This window comes from Manis pentadactyla, chromosome 4 (assembly GCF_030020395.1).
Source record: "Manis pentadactyla isolate mManPen7 chromosome 4, mManPen7.hap1, whole genome shotgun sequence".
Lineage (NCBI taxonomy): Eukaryota > Metazoa > Chordata > Mammalia > Pholidota > Manidae > Manis > Manis pentadactyla.
Window position 1 is genome coordinate 146,625,508 of NC_080022.1, and position 12,192 is coordinate 146,637,699.

A 12,192-nucleotide genomic window follows, 5' to 3' on the forward strand; every position below is an offset into this window, starting at 1 on the left:
GGGGTCGTAGCCGTGGGGACCCAGCCTGAGGGGCCCAGTACAGTAAGGGCATGTTCTCAGCGCTCAAGAGAACGCTGACACCTGTCATTCAGGTAATGCCTCCTGGGTCACATGGACCCCACCCCCTAGAACTGTCCATGCAGGAGGCAGGTGGCCCTCTCAGACTCCCAGGCCCTGCACTGAAATGGAACCCATAGCCTGGAGGGAAAGTGAGGGCATGGAGGACCCCAGACACCTCCTTTTGTTTCTGGGGAGCCACTGGCATATGGCCTGTGACTAGATGCTGACTGACAGGTGTGACCTTATCTGCTCCCTGCCTTTGCCTGGAGACAAGCCACTCCTCAAGACATCAGGGATGCTGGGGCTAAGAAGATGCTGGCCCCCACTTCAGGGCCATGTGCCACTCCGGAAGGAAACACAGCGATGAGCGGGCTCTCCAACTAGCTAGCAAGAGCTCCTTCCTGGTGCTCCCCACCAGCCTCCGGACATGACCTGTGCTCTGACCCTGGCCCTCCTGGCCCTCCCCTCCTCAGCCCCTCCTGTCCCACAGGAGGTGGAAGGTGGAGGTGACCAGTCATTTGGGAAGCAGGGGTCTGGGACCAGCTGGGAGAGCAGGAAGAGCCTCAGACGGGACTTGGAGCAGAGGTGGACGGATGAAGGGACCTAGAGGGTGAGAGACATGGAAGGCAGCCTGGACGCCTTGGTGGGCCTGCGAGCGTGCAGCCTCATCCCTACGGGCGATGCTGACTTCTCCCACCCTGCCCCGAGCGCCTTGCACTGGGAGCCCTGCTCCTGCTCTGGTCCCGGCCTCCACTCACGCCCTGCTCTTGACAGGAGGCCTTCCGGGCAGACCCCCTTGTACTGACTTACCTGATCCCTGCTTGCCTCTCGGGCTTCCGCCTGAAGTCACAGTCTACATAGGCTGCCCTGAATGTCCCCCTTCCCCCGACTGGCTGGCGTCCTCCTGGACCCCTCTGCTCCCCGCACACAAGCCCACCCCTCCCCGCTCCAGGCCCTTTGCAGGACCAGCTCCCCACATCAGACTGGGCTCTCATGGGAGCAGACACTCTGTCTGGTGGCCGACTCTCTCCCAGCCCCTTCACAGAGCCGAGCCTTGGAGCTGCTGACAGAAGCCTGCAAAGGAAAGAAGCTCTCAGGAGTCCCGACAGGAGGACATGCTGCCTGGCCTCTCGGCGACCCTGAGTTAAGCCCTCTTTCCTGGCCCCCAGGCCAGATTCTCTCCCTGCCACCCTGGGAGCCCCAGGCCTGGGGGAGAGGTCACCTGTGACCCAGGGGCTGAGAGATTCCTATCAGGTGAGGCCACCCTGCACAGCAGCTGGAAACATCTAGATGAGAGAGAGTCGGGAGCACCCATCAGCAGAGCTGCGGCCCTCAGAGCCTGAGACAGTAACCTGTCAGCCAAGGTGCCCCGTGAATATTTCACAGCTGTCAATGTTTAATTAGTGCGGACAGATTAACTCTGAAATCACACACACGTGGGCTGGGCTCCCCACACCTAGAGGGGGGTCTAGAGGAGAGGCCATGCTCGCTCCCATATGGCCAGAGACGCTGCTCGCCTCCCCCCAGCCACCCTGCTGCAGGAAGTGGGGCCCCTCAGGAACCTCAGGGAAGGGACGCTGGGCAAGCGGAGGGAAGTGCCTCCCTCTCCGGAGGGGTCTGGGTATGGTGGGGCGAGGTCAGGGCTGGGGCCTGCTCTCGCTGTCAGCAGCCCTCTTCCGGGTCTCCCAGACCCCAGCCTGACTTCCGGGAGCAGGTGTCGGTGTGTAATTACCTCCGTGCCTTTGGCATTTCTGGATTATGCTGTTTGTTTATTGCTTCTGCAGCAGTACCGGGAGTCTTTTATTCCCTTTAAGTTTCTTTGAGTTTTATCACATCCTGTGCCACTTTTTAATTTAATGGAGTATCCTTGGACTTCATCATCTGGTAATAAATTACCATTGTTGATGCAGTGTTTATAAAAACATTTGATCAGGGGCTTGTAAAATTTCAGAGCTGGACCTGGGCTCTGCCTGCCTCTCCATGCTGAGGTTAACCTGCCAGCACAAAGAGGAAGTCGGGTCCCACAAACGTACCAGCTTATTCCATGCCCTTGTACCTTTGGGCATGCCCTACTTTCTGCTTTGATCACCTTTCTTCCATTTCTTCCTCCTCCAAGACTAGACAGAGATCTTTTTCCTCCAAGAAGTTGTCACTGAGATCGTATTTTGTAATCATCTGCTAAGCTGAACTCCTCAAAGACAGGAAACAAAACTTCTAAACACATCATGCCTAACTTGGGAATGGGTACATAGTGGGTGCTTAGTGATTTGTTGTTACTTTTAATAAATCGAGGTAAAAAGGAATTTTAGATAGGAACTGATCTCTCAGAGCACACTGTGATACAGCTGTCTTTCAGTAAGCTCTTGCTGCATAACAAAACCAGCACAAAATCTCAATGGGATAGGATAGTAAGCATTTATTTTCGAGAATATTCAGGTCAGCTGAAATTTGGCTGGTCTAAGTTCAGTTGAGCAATTTGCTTCAAGCCACAGCAGCTGGGGCAGCTCTGTTTCTCCCTGAAAGACTGGGGGTTGGCTGGGGGGCTCTGCTCCAAGTGTCTCTCATCCATCCTACACTAGTGGGCTAGCTGGGGCATGCTCATCTCGTGGCAGTGGCACGGGTGCAAGAGAACACACCCAACCACACAAGCACATTTCAAGTCCTTGATTTTGGCACATTGCTAACATCTCATTGAGCAAAGCAAGTCATGTGGTGAAGTCTGAAGTCAGGAAACAGGGACATAAACTCCATATATAATGAAGCCATGGCAAGGGTTAGATGAAGGGAGTAAATAATTAATCCATCACAAAGGGATTCCCAGCACACTATGCACAGGACCCCAGAATGACAATGGGGCAGGAGAGAGACTAGTTCAACAGACCTCTCCAACCATCATCCCCACCCTCTGAAGCCACCCCCGCCAGAGCACCAGAGTTAACAAAACAGCAACAGAGATGAGATTTGAGATTAAAGAAGCCACTGATGTGAGCCACGGGTTATGGCACAAAAGCAGAAAGAAGGGGACAGAACCAAAGCTGAGAATCAAAGTCAAGGCCAGTTTTTAGATGCCAAAAGACAGAAGTCAGAGACAAGGGCAAATAATGGGCTTGGCCAAGAAGCATAGAAAACAGCCTTGGAGCTCAGGCCTGGCTGTGGGTCCAACACACGCTGTTGCCTTGGGAAGCCCCGCCCACCAAGGAAGCCCCGCCCACCCAGGCGCCGTCTCCCGTCGGCGTGATCCTTAAGGACTTCGGACTTTGTGAACCTGACCGTTCCTGATGGCTCGGACGTCCGTTACCCTCAGGCCCACTTCCTCAACCTCCCCCCTATTTCTTTCTCCTCAACATACCAACTCCGAAATCCTCCCTAAACATCTCCATGCGAAAATCAGACAGCCTCTCTCTACATCATCCGAATCCCGGGGCCTCAGGACGAAGGATGATTACCAGCAGCGGGTCACTGACAGGTAGGTGAATTTCTCTCCGACGTGTGGAATCAAATATTGAGAGTTAAAGGAAGCAGCTGGTGGAAGGGAAAGGAATCTTCTTTGGAATCAGAAAGACATGGGTTCAAATTCTGCCACCACCGTTTGCTAGCAGAATAATCTTGAAGAGCCACATGAACTCAGAGGCTCCATTTCCTTTTCTGTAAAATGTGTTCATCAGGGAACCACACAGGGCCGCCAGGGGGTCAAATGACAACACGTGCAACGCAAGGCGCCAGGCCTAGTGCGCGAGCTCGAGCTTGACATATGGCGTCCTTTGCGCTCCCTCTTTGGCCCCAAGCTCTTGGATTTTCACTGATTCTGCCTCCCTCCTCAAAAAATATATATACATACATATAAATTAAAATACCTGCCAAGGGTTTAGTCCCCTCAGCCCCTAAGGCCTCTATCCGGACATGGTGATTTGGACTGGGTAGGCATTATCCAATTGTTCTAAGTATTCTCTTTCCTACCTTTCATCAACTATATTAACAAGGCTTCTGTCCCTTTCTAATTGCCCATCCCTTGGATTTTTTTTCTTTTCCTTGTTAAAGACCAATTTTACAAAGCACTTCAGCAGCTCAGCCATTTTTATCATCATCATTAATTTTATTTCCCTTCTCATTTATTAATGGGCCAGGAGGCTCTCAAGGATTTCTTCCCCCTGATATATTTGTAAAACTCCCTTCCTATTCCCTTTGGCGGCCCCAACACTCTCTACAGCTTTTATTTCTTCCCTTGGCTGCCCTTCTCTTTCTCTGCCGCCTTTGCTGACTCCAGACCTTCCTTTCTGCACCCCCTCCCTGGCGGCCTCCTGTGATCCTCCTCTGCTACCCCTCCCTCCTCCCTCCCTCCTCAGACTTCATGGCAGGCCTGGCCTCTGAGACGGTCTCCAGTGGGGGCCCTGGAGGCCTTTAGTTAGCAGCAGGGGCTTGTCTGCTTGTTTCTGTTCTGCTCCCACTCTGTGAGCAGAGAGGCCCTTTTATCCACGTTGGCAGTCGGATGGAAGGGACCAGAGGCCTAGCCCCCTCCTACCGCTTCATTGCGTTAAATGTATCCTGCCACTCCCTTCTGGCCTGTAAGGTTTCTGCTGAGAAGTTCTGATGATAGCCTGATGGGTTTTCCTTTGCATGTGATCTTTTTAGTCTCTTTGGCTGCTTTTGATAGTCTGTCCTTATCCTTGATCTTTGCCGTTTTAATTATTATATGTCTTGGTGTTGTCTTCCTTGGGTCCCTTGTGTTGTGAGAACTGTGCACCTCCATTGCCTGAGAGACTATCACTATCCCCAGATTGGGGATGTTTTCAGCAATTACCCCCTCAAAGACACTTTCCCTTTTTTATTTCTCTTCTTCTTCTGGTACCCCTATACGAACATTATTCTGTTTGGATTGGTCACACAGTCCTCTCAATATTTTTTCATTCCTAGAGATTCTTCTTTCCTGTTGCTCTTTCAGGATTAGTTGCATTATATGTTCATACTATATGTGGTTTTGGGAGGAAGCCTCTGTCTCACCTCTCCTGCCACCATCTTTAAACCAATCCTGTCAGTAGTGTAGCTTCTTTACACTGATGTCATACTCACTGAGGGCCAGGGTCAAGTCTTCCATAGTTAAATGTACTTGCGGCCTTTGCCTTTGCTTTGGGAGGTGCCAGAGGCTGTGCCTTTCATTTTGTGTTGTTGCAGGGCATCATGGGCAATATCTGAGATGAATTGATGGGCAGCTAGGGAGATGAGCTGAATTACATGTGTGTTCACGGCCTCAAAGCCAGCATGGTGCAGCAGTATCCAGTCAATACATCTGGGAATATAGATATGGAATCCTTCAGCTGCAATCAGGAAGTCCACTAGAGGTGTGCTGGGTACCATCGGCCTCACCGCTCCATTGGCAGTGTTGAGAGTGGCCCCCTCTGAGGACGCTGCACCGCGCAATGATGGCTTCCCCGCTCCGCTCGGCCAGCTCTCCAGCCTGCACTGCCGTGCTTCCCATGCCCCCTGCTCGCCTCCAGCCGCAGACACCCCTGCTGTCACTGTGGGGCTGGCCTTGTTCCTTTTTGCAGCAGTGCACTGAGGGCCGTGCTGAGGGGCACAGGCAGTAGAAGCCAGTGCTTCTTTGCAGTCTGAGCCTGAGCCGCTACGGTTTGTCAACCGGGTGCAGGACGCAGCTTTCTATTTCTTCTTGAGTGAGTTCTGGTAGTTAATAACTAGCACAACCAAGTAATTTGCCCATTTCAGCTATTTTGTCAAATTTAGGAGTTTAGAGGTGTTCATTGTATTTCCGTATCCTTTTAATGTCTTTAGGGATATAGTAATATCCCCTCTTTTGGGGAATTTGCTCTTGTTTTCTTTGGTTAGCTTGGCACCGTTCTTTCAGTTGTACTGACTTTTGTTTCTCTGCAAAAAACTAGCTTTCATTTTACTGATTTTGTTGTTTAGTTTCATTGATTTCTATTCTGTCTTTAGTATGTCCTTCTATATTTAGTTTTGGTTTTATTTGCTTTTCTCTTTCTAGATTTTAAGATGGGAGCTTGGATTGTTCTTTCGAGTCTTTTTCTACTATGACTTAGTGCCTTAATTTCTGAGTAAGAATCCTGTAAATTTGATGTTATATTTTTATTTTCACACAATTCATATTATTTTCTCTTTTCCCTTGAAATATCTTTATTGACCCATGGGTTACTTAGAAGTGTATGCAATTTCCAAACTTGAGGTTGTTTTGCTTTTGACTGTTTTGTTACTGATTTTAAGTTTATTACCCTCTTATCAGAAAATGTTTTGTATGAATTGAAATTTTTCACTTGTTAAGATTAGTTTTATGGCCCAAGGTATGATGTCATAGTGAATGTCATAATGCACACTTGAAAAGAATGCCCGTTGTGTTGTGGCCAGGTGACATACCTGAATGTCATTCGGTCCTGTTGGTTGGTGGTGTTGGTCTATGGTGGTGGTGTTCGAGTTACAGACTTTTCTCTTTTCAGTTGTATCAATTTTTCCTTCCTGTAATTTGAAGCTCTTTTGTCAGGTGAGTGTACATTTAGAATTTGATGAATGGAATCATAAAATTATGTAATGTCCCTCTTTACTCCTTGTAATTTTCATAGCTCTGAAGCTCTGAATATTTTGTCTGGTATTAATATAGCCTTTAGCTTTCTTTTGTTTAATATTTCACATTTCCCTTGAAGGAGGTCAGATTCTGTTAGTTTCCATCATCTGTGTCTGTGTCTTTGTCTCTCTCTCTCTCTCTCTCTATTTTTTCTTTTTAAATTCATTCCACAAGACTTTTGCTTAGATGAAGGATTCTCTTCTGGGTTGGCAGTTCTTTTCTTTCCTCCCTTTAAAGATATTATTCAACATTCTGTGGCCTCCGTTGTATTTCATGAGAAATCTGTAATCATTCAAATTTTAGTTTATCTTTGGTTTTCAGCATCATGACATAGGCCTTATAAGGCCTAACTGTTCGTTACTGATTTTGAGTTGAGGCCTTCTCAGACCTAAACTCTTTGAAATTGCTGTTTGGGGTTAGCTGAGCATCTTGAATCTCTAAATTTATGTTTTTCTCAAATCTGTGATCTTTTCAGTTTTCAGTAAGAATTGTTTTCTCTAAAATAATTAAATTTTATTTTCCTTTGTATAACACCTATAATGTGAAATTTAGACAAATTGATACTGTCCCACAAGTTTCTAAGGATGTATTCATTTTCTCCAATGCTTTTTCCTCTCTTTTCTTCAGTGTAGATAATTTCTATTGCTTTCTTATCTTCAGGTTTACAGACTCTTCTATCATTTCTTTTCAGGGGTTGAGCCCATGCACTTTCTTTTAATTACATTTTTCAGTTCTAAATTTTTCCATGTGAATCTGTTTTTATAGTTTGTATTTTTCTGCTAAGAACTTAAGTCTTTCCAGTTTTTTCAAGAGTGTTAACCATTAGCGCATGTACTATGCTTATAACAGCTGCTTTAAAGTCTTTATATGATAATTCCAGCATGAGGCATCTCAAAATAGGCATCTGTCCTTTCTTCCCCTGCTAATTTGTCACATTTTCCAGTTGTGTGTATGTGTGTGTTGTTTGTTTCACCATGTGGACTAAAGTTTGAATTTTCTTCTGGCCATTTTGAATATGATATTGTCATTTCTGAGTCATGTTTGCATCTTCTCAAGAAGGTTGATTTGTTTTATTTCTTTACTTACTTACTTTTAATTTTCAGTAAGGTATGATTGATATACAACCTTATGAAGGTTTCACATGAAAAACCAATGTGGTTACTACATTTACCCATATTATCAAGTCCTCACCCATACCCCCATGCAGTCGCTGTCCATCAGGGCAGCAAGATGCCACAGATCCACTATGTGCCTTCTCTGTGGTACACTGTTCTCCCCGTGATCCCCCACACCATGTGTACTAAGCATAATACCACTCAATCCCCTACTCCCTCCCTCCCACCCGCCCTCCCACACCCCTCCCCTTTGGCAGCGTTCTTTCAGTTGTACTGACCTTTGTTTCTCTGCATAAAACTAGCTTTGATTTACTGATTTTGTCGTTTAGTTTCATTGATTTCTATTCTGTCTTTCGTATGTCCTTCTATATTTAGATTTGGTTTTGTTTGCTTTTCTCTTACTAGATTTTAAGACGGGAGCTTAGATTATTCATTGGAGTTTTTTTCTACTATGGTTTAGGGCCTTAATTTCTGAGTAAGAATCCTGTAAACTTGATGTTATATTTTTATTTTCACACAATTCATATTATTTTCTCTTTTCCCTTGAAATATCTTTATTGACCCATGGGTTACTTAGAAGTGTATGCAATTTCCAAACTTGAGGTTGTTTTGCTTTTGACTGTTTTGTTACTGATTTTAAGTTTATTACCCTCTTATCAGAAAATGTTTTGTATGAATTGAAATTTCTCACTTGTTAAGATTAGTTTTATGGCCCAAGGTATGATGTCACAGTGAATGTCATAATGCACAATTGAAAAGAATGCCCGTTGTGTTGTGGCCAGGTTACATACCTGAATGTCATTCGGTACTGTTGGTTGGTGGTGTTGGTCTATGGTGGTAGTGTTAGAGTTACAGACTTTTCTCTTTTCAGTTGTATCAATTTTTCCTTCATGTAATTTGGAGCTCTTTTGTCAGGTGAGTGTACATTTAGAATTTGATGAATGGACTCATAACATTATGTAATGTGCCTCTTTACTCCTTTAATTTTCATAGCTCTGAAGCTCTGAATATTTTGTCTGGTATTGATATAGCCTTTAGCTTTCTTTTGTTTAGTATTTCACATTTCCCTTAATGGAGGTCAGATTCTCTTAGCTTTCCATCATCTGTGTCTTTGTCTCTCTCTCTCTCTCTCTCTCTCTTTCTCTCTCTCTCTCTCTACATTTTTGCATTCATTCCACAAGACTTTGGCTTAGATTAGGGATTCTCTTCTGGGTTGGCAGTTCTTTCCTTTCCTCACTTTAAAGATATTATTCCACATTCTGTGGCCTCCGTTGTATTTCATGAGAAATCTGTAATCATTCAAATTTTAGTTTATCTTTGGTTTTCAGCATTATGACATGTTTAGGCCTTATCAGACCTGACTGTTTGTTAATGATTTTGAGTTTAGGCCTTCTCAGACCTAAACTCTTTGAATTTGCTCTGTTTGGGACTTGCTGAGTGTCTTGAATCTCTAAATTTATGTTTTTGTCAAATCTGTGATCTTTTCTGCTTTTAGTAAGAATTGTTTTCTCTAAAATAATTAAATTTTCTTTTCCTTTATATAACACCTGTAATGTGAAATTTAGACAAATTGATACTGTCCCACAAGTTTCTAAGGATGTATTCATTTTCTCCAATGTTTTGCCTCTCTTTTCTTCAGGGTAGGTAATTTCTATTGCTTTATTATCTTCAAGTTTACAGACTCTTCTATCATCTCTGTTCAGTGGTTGAGCCCATGCAATTTCTTTTAATTATATTTTTCAGTTCTAAATTTTTCCATGTGGATCTTCTCTTATAGTTTGTATTTTTCTGCTAAGAACTTGTCTTTCCAGGTTTTTCAAGAGTGCTAACCAATAGCACATTTACTATGCTTATACCAGCTGCTTTAAAGTCTTTGTATGATAATTCCAGCATGAGGCATCTCAAAATAAACATCTGTCCTTTCTTCCCCTTGATAATTTGTCACATTGTGCGGTTGTGTGTGTGTGTGTGTGTGTGTGTGTGTGTGTGTGTTGTTTGTTTCAGCATGTGGAGTAAAGTTTGAATTTTATTCTGGCCATTTTGAATATGATATTTTCATTTCTGAGTCATGTTTGCATCTTCTCAAGAAGGTTGATTTGTTTTATTTCTTTACATATACTTTTAATTTTCAGTAAGTTATGATTGATATACAACCTTATGAAGGTTTCACATGAAAAACCAATGTGGTTACTACATTTACCCATATTATCAAGTCCTCACCCATACCCCCATGCAGTCGCTGTCCATCAGGGCAGCAAGATGCCACAGATCCACTATGTGCCTTCTCTGTGGTACACTGTTCTCCCCGTGATCCCCCACGCCATGTGTACTAAACATAATACCCCTCAATCCCCTTCTCCCTCCCTCCCACCCGCCCTCCCACACCCCTCCCCTTTGGCAGCGTTCTTTCAGTTGTACTGACTTTTGTTTCTCTGCAGAAAACTAGCTTTGATTTTTCTGATTTTGTCGTTTAGATTCATTGATTTCTATTCTGTCTTTTGTATGTCCTTCTATATTTAGTTTTGAGTTTGTTTGCTTTTCTCTTACTAGATTTTAAGACGGGAGCTTAGGTTATTCATTGGAGTTTTTTTCTACTATGGTTTAGTGCCTTAATTTCTGAGTAAGAATCCTGTAAACTTGATGTTATATTTTTATTTTCACACAATTCATATTATTTTCTCTTTTCCCTTGAAATATCTTTATTGACCCATGGGTTACTTAGTAGTGTATGCAATTTCCAAACTTGAGGTTGTTTTGCTTTTGACTGTTTTGTTACTGATTTTAAGTTTATTACCCTCTTATCAGAAAATGTGTTGTATGAATTGAAATTTTTCACTTGTTAAGATTAGTTTTATGGCCCAAGGTATGATGTCACAGTGAATGTCATAATGCACACTTGAAAAGAATGCCCGTTGTGTTGTGGCCAGGTGACATACCTGAATGTCATTCGGTCCTGTTGGTTGGTGGTGTTGGTCTATGGTGGTGGTGTTCGAGTTATAGACTTTTCTCTTTTCAGTTGTATCAATTTTTCCTTCCTGTAATTTGAAGCTCTTTTGTCAGGTGAGTGTACATTTAGAATTTGATGAATGGACTCATAACATTATGTAATGTCCCTCTTTACTCCTTGTAATTTTCATAGCTCTGAAGCTCTGAATATTTTGTCTGGTATTAATATAGCCTTTAGCTTTCTTTTGTTTAGTATTTCACATTTCCCTTAATGGAGGTCAGATTCTCTTAGCTTTCCATCATCTGTGTCTTTGTCTCTCTCTCTCTCTCTCTCTCTCTCTCTACTTTTTTCGCATTCATTCCCCAAGACTTTTGCTTAGATAAAGGATTCTCTTCTGGGTTGGCCGTTCTTTTCTTTCCTCACTTTAAAGATATTATTCCACAATCTGTGGCCTCCATTGTATTTCATGAGAAATCTGTAATCATTCAAATTTTAGTTTATCTTTGGTTTTCAGCATTATGACATGTTTAGGCCTTATCAGGCCTGACTGTTTGTTACTGATTTTGAGTTTAGGCCTTCTCAGACCTAAACTCTTTGAATTTGCTCTGTTTGGGACTTGCTGAGTGTCTTGAATCTCTAAATTTATGTTTTTGTCAAATCTGTGATCTTTTCTGCTTTTAGTAAGAATTGTTTTCTCTAAAATAATTAAATTTTCTTTTCCTTTATATAACACCTGTAATGTGAAATTTAGACAAATTGATACTGTCCCACAAGTTTCTAAGGATGTATTCATTTTCTCCAATGTTTTTTTCCTCTCTTTTCTTCAGTGTAGGTAATTTCTATTGCTTTATTATCTTCAAGTTTACAGACTCTTCTATCATCTCTGTTCAGTGGTTGAGCCCATGCAATTTCTTTTAATTATATTTTTCAGTCCTAAATTTTTCCATGTGGATCTTCTCTTATAGTTTGTATTTTTCTGCTAAGAACTTGTCTTTCCAGGTTTTTCAAGAGTGCTAACCAATAGCACATTTACTATGCTTATACCAGCTGCTTTAAAGTCTTTGTATGATAATTCCAGCATGAGGCATCTCAAAATAAACATCTGTCCTTTCTTCCCCTTGATAATTTGTCACATTGTGCGGTTGTGTGTCTGTATGTGTGTGTGTGTGTGTGTGTGTGTGTGTGTGTTGTTTGTTTCAGCATGTGGAGTAAAGTTTGAATTTTATTCTGGCCATTTTGAATATGATATTGTCATTTCTGAGTCATGTTTGCATCTTCTCAAGAAGGTTGATTTGTTTTATTTCTTTACTTATACTTTTAATTTTCAGTAAGTTATGATTGATATACAACCTTGTGAAGGTTTCACATGAAAAACCAATGTGGTTACTACATTTACCCATATTATCAAGTCCTCACCCATACCCCCATGCAGTCGCTGTCCATCAGGGCAGCAAGATGCCACAGATCCACTATGTGCCTTCTCT

General features: G+C 43.2%; 1 pseudogene; it reads right to left on the reverse strand.

The window, feature by feature from the left end:
* Positions 1–5,089: 5,089 nt before the first annotated feature.
* Positions 5,090–5,533, reverse strand: LOC130683237 (transcription initiation factor TFIID subunit 10-like; annotated as a pseudogene).
* Between the last annotated feature and the right edge of the window lie 6,659 nt (positions 5,534–12,192).